At 43.0% G+C, this 4,737-nt stretch overlaps 1 non-coding gene across 1 annotated transcript; it reads right to left on the bottom strand.

The window, feature by feature from the left end:
* Positions 1 to 759: 759 nt before the first annotated feature.
* Positions 760 to 853, bottom strand: TRNAI-UAU. Its single transcript has 2 exons — positions 816 to 853; positions 760 to 795 (listed from the first exon to the last, which is right to left on the bottom strand). It is a non-coding gene; the product is annotated as a tRNA-Ile (tRNA).
* Between the last annotated feature and the right edge of the window lie 3,884 nt (positions 854 to 4,737).

Genomic DNA, 4,737 nt, shown 5'->3' with positions numbered 1-4,737 from the left:
CGGGTCTCGAACCCGCGGGCTCAGGCAATCCACTCACCTCAGCCTCCCAAAGGCGCGGGATTACAGGCTGAGCCACCGAGCCCGGCTAGAAGCATATTTTTTAGTCAAAATTCCTACCTGCTTCCTTCCACCTCAGTATGCTTATTCTTATAATGTTATTATACAGATCTCTGGCTTCCGAACCTCATTATCAGTCATTCATTCCAGGCCCAGGCAGCAGAATTGCCAAGGATGCCCAGTTGTGTTTCTCAGTTGATAAAAACAGCTAGATCTTCCACGACTGTTGGTTCTAACAGAGTAAAATTAAGTGGGGGAAAAAATACTGGAGGAGACACTGTTGTCAAAAATGAGTATTTATTTTTTCCCCAAGCCAAAGCTTTAATCAGGCAGGAATCCTTTCCCACCTTTGGGTTTCCTCAAATGGAATTCAATGCTTACCACCTCAGGGAAAGTACTTAGTACTTACTAAGTATGTGCCAGGGGCTCTCCGAGGAACAGTGATCATAAAAGCAAAGAGGGGAGGAGTATGTCAAAAGCTGAGATGCTTTATCTGAGATCGGTTTGCAGGACAAAGCAGAGACAGGGTTAGCGAAGCTAACTCTGCGGCAAAACGGAATGAAGTTGCTTGGCTCCAAAAGCACTAAGGAAACCATTAAGAATAAATGCTGAGACTATCCGAAACACATTAAAGACCGTGGAATAAGTATCGCCACCGGGGAAAAGGTCTCCTTTGAGTGAGGCTATCGGGTTGGAAAACGATGCTCCAGGTGAGGCTCGAACTCACAACCTCGGCATCACTCGCACATATACTGCCATATAAGTACCGCGCGCTAACCGATTGCGCCACTGGAGCACCCGGCTCCCACTTCCGGTCACTCATTACACAGCCTATACGGGAACATCCGGCGTACTTGCTCGGGTCACGACAGTCCGGGTGCCCCAGGCGCGGTTCCTGAGCCTGCGGCAGCATTTTCCTGGGATGCGAGCGAAGGCGGATTGGATTCAACTGCGGACCCCAGGGGGCCACAGGCCTTGGAAGCGCAGGGTGTGTTCTGCTTGCGGAAGCGAAGCGAGTAAGTCCTTCCCAGGCGACCGGGAAAAATGCTGACGCTTGGGAGCCTCCCACTTGCCCCAAGCGTCCCCTGGAGGAGCTTCGGCTGCAGCCTGGGAACCGGCAGCGTCCCGCCGCTGCGCTGGCCCCGGAGTCATTCCCTTGCCTCTCCGGGGTACCTCTCCCGGCGTCGGAGGAAGAGGCCCCCGGTCTGCGCGCGGAGAGACAGTGGGAAGAGGAATCCCTGGGAAGATCGCGAAGCCTCTTCAAGGGGAATTTTCCGAAGCCGTTCCCTTCCGCTCGCCTCAGTTCCCGCTTAACAAACATGTTAGAAACCAAGGGACGCAGGGACTGAAAGCGGGTGGCGAGGGGCTGTATTTTCTGCGGCGACGTACTCTGCCAAAACAATCGGTGGAACGGAGGCTCTAGTTTTTCCATGGAGCACCCCTCCCTGGAACCCGAGCGTTGAAACTGTCTAGGGTAAAACAACTTCTACAGGCGTGGAATTGGTCCTCTGAAATTCTGAATGTCTCTATGCTAGCTTAAACTAGGTTTTTCCAAAAAATGCCTGACTAGGTTAAAGACCTCGGAAGGTTTTGAGATGAAAGGCTATCTCTGGAAGGAAATGTGAGTTTACACGGAGTATCGGGCATCTTACGGGTGGACGTTGTGGGCAAGAGTGAGAGATTATGCACAATTAGCTGTTCTTTCCATCCCAAACAGCTTCTTGATTTTTTTAAAAATACAAACAAATATACTTAAGGTGTACAACATAATGTTTTGGTGTACATATACATAGCGAAGTGATTCCTACAGTCAAGCTATATTCTCTCATAGTTGCCATTATGTTTGTGTGGTGAGAGCACCTGAAATCTACTCTTTAAGCAAATGTTCAATGTACAATACAGTATTAACTATAGTCATCATGCTGTACCTTAGATCTCTAGACTTATTCATCCTGCATAACTGCAACTTTGGACCCTTTGACCACATCTCACCATTTCCACACATCCCCACTGCCAGTAACCACTGTACTACTCTTTGCTTAAATATATTCCACTTTTTTGAAATCCACATAATAAGTGGGATCATGCAGTATTTTTCTTTCTGTGTCTGGCTTATTTCACTTAGCATAATAACATCATTCATCTATTTTGTTTCAAATAGCAGGATCTTATTTTTTTAAGGATGAATTATATTCCATTGTATGTATATATATGTGTATGTGCATGTATACATACACACACACACACACACACACACACACACATATATACACACACACACACACACCATATTTGCTTTCTTCATTCATTAGTGGACATTTAGGTTGTGTCTGTATCTTGGCTATTGTGAATTAGATGTTTCAGTGGACATGGGCATGCAGATATCTCTTCGAGATCCTGACTTCATTTCCTTTGGGTATGTACACAGAAGAGGGTTTGCTAGATAATATGGTAACTCTATTTTCGATTTTTCTGAGGAGCTATACTGCTGTTTTCCATAAAAGTTATCCTGATTTACATTCCCACCAACAGTGTACAAGGTTTCCCTTTTCTCCACATCCTTGCCAACACTTATCTTTTACCTTTTTGATAATGGTCATTCTAAACTGTTGTGAGGTTTGATTTGCAACAGTGGGTTTGATTTGCATTTCCCTAATGATTAGACATGTTGAGCATTTTTTATTAGCCATTTGTCTTCTTTGGGAAAGTTTCTTATCTCTTGCTAATACTATTGTGTGAATGTCTTATATCTTTTGGATATTAACACCTTATTAGCTATATCATTCACGAATATTTTCTCCCAACTCCTAGGTTGCCTTTTAATTTTGTCTACTGTTTCCTTTGCTGTGCAGAAGATTTTTAGTTTGATGTAGTCTCACTTGTTTATTTTTGCTTTTGTTGATTAGACTTTTGGTATCTTATTCATAGAATCCTTGTCAAGACCATTGCCAGGGAGGTTTCTACTAGGAGTTATATATCTATTTTCCATCATATATATAAAATATATATAATCCATCATTTTACACACATATATAATATATAAGGAAAGAGAGGGGAGAGAGAGAGGTTTATTTAACTCACAGAGTTCTGTAGGTTGAGAAGTTTAAGATCGTAAAGGAAAAGCTTTCCGTTTTTCCCAATTGATTAGGACATTAGCTGTTGGCTTTTCCAAAATGGCTTTTATTGCGTTAATGTAATTTTCTTCTATATCTATTTCATTGAGAGGTTTTTATTTTTTTAAAATCATGAGTGGATGTAGAATTTTGTCAGATGCTTTCTCTGCATCTATGATTGTTTTTTATCTTTAATTGTTAATGTTATATGTCATGTTGATTGATTTGAGTATATTAAACCAACCTTATATTTCAGGGATAAATCCCACCTTGTCATAGTGTATAATCTTTTGGCTGTGCTGTTGAATTCAGTTTGCCATTATTTTAGTGAGAATTTTAGCATCTATGTTTTGCATAGAAATCTTGGCCTGTAGTTTTCTTTTGTTGTGGAGTATTGTTCTGGCTTTTGTATCAGTATGATGTTGGCCTCATAAAATGAGTTTGGCAATATTTCCCCTAATTCTATTTTTTGGAAGAGTTTAAGAAAGATTTTGGTATTAATTCTTTAAATGTTTGGTATAATTAAGCTGTGAAGCCATCTGTCCTGGGTTTTTCTTTGTTAGGAAGTGCTATGGTTTGTAGTGATTTCCCCCACCAAAGTTCATGTTGAATTTTAATTGCCAATGTTATGGTGTTGAGAGATGGTGGAACTTTTTTTTTTTTTTTTGAGTTGGAGTCTCACTCCGTCGCCCAGACTGTAGTGCAGTGGCTGCTCCCGGCCACCGCAACCTTGACCTCCTGGGCTCCGGCGATCCTTCCGCCTCAGCCCGAATAGCCAGAATTACAGGCACGCGCTACCACGCCCGGCTGATTCTTTTATTTATTGTAGAGATAAGGTCTCACCAAGTTGCCAAGGCAGGTCTCGAACCCGCAGGCTCAGGCAAACCACTCACCTCAGCTTCTCAAATCATAGGATTACAGGCTGAGCCACAGAGCCTGGCTAAACATTTTTTTAAAGTGCCTGAATAAGTAGTTAGAATTAGGAAGTCAAAATCCAAGACTATATAGCCGAATTAAGAAACTCTGATTACTCTAGATGATTAAATATCTTGGTAGGAAAATGTGGTAATTAGACCTGGGATACCCAAGAAGACTTCATCGATTTTGATTGTGCCTGGTGAGGGAAATTGAGGACTCAAGGATAACTCCTGTGTTTATAGATTGCAGAAGGAAAGAAATAGTGGGAGGGAGAATCAGGTTTCCTAGGAAAACCCAAGAGTTCTGTTTTGGACATTAAGTTTGAAATGCATGTTTGATATTTCAGGGAAGATTCTAAGTAATTAATGGATACGGCGGGTTTTCCTGGATCTAGAGAAACTTCTGGAGGCAGTAGGAGTGTACAGGGTACCTCTGTACCCTTGAGGCTGAGAGCATGCTGCCCTGGCTGCCACAGGGCAGAAGCAGAGCAGCATCACCTGAAGCCCCCCTGGAGGGCAGTGGCTCACCACCAAGACTCACAGCAGTCACCATTTATTGCTGCTGAGGGGAACTAATGCCCTTCAAGGTCCACAAGGTAGATGCAGGGCATTGAGAAAAGTTAGAGTATGCCTAAGGGGACCCTTCAGCA

The sequence above is a fragment of the Carlito syrichta genome, unplaced genomic scaffold, assembly GCF_000164805.1.
Source record: "Carlito syrichta isolate Samal-C Ts95f unplaced genomic scaffold, Tarsius_syrichta-2.0.1 Scaffold315432, whole genome shotgun sequence".
Taxonomy (NCBI): domain Eukaryota; kingdom Metazoa; phylum Chordata; class Mammalia; order Primates; family Tarsiidae; genus Carlito; species Carlito syrichta.
The sequence above is the reverse complement of the archived record's forward strand: the minus strand, read 5'-3'. Positions and strand labels throughout refer to the sequence as shown.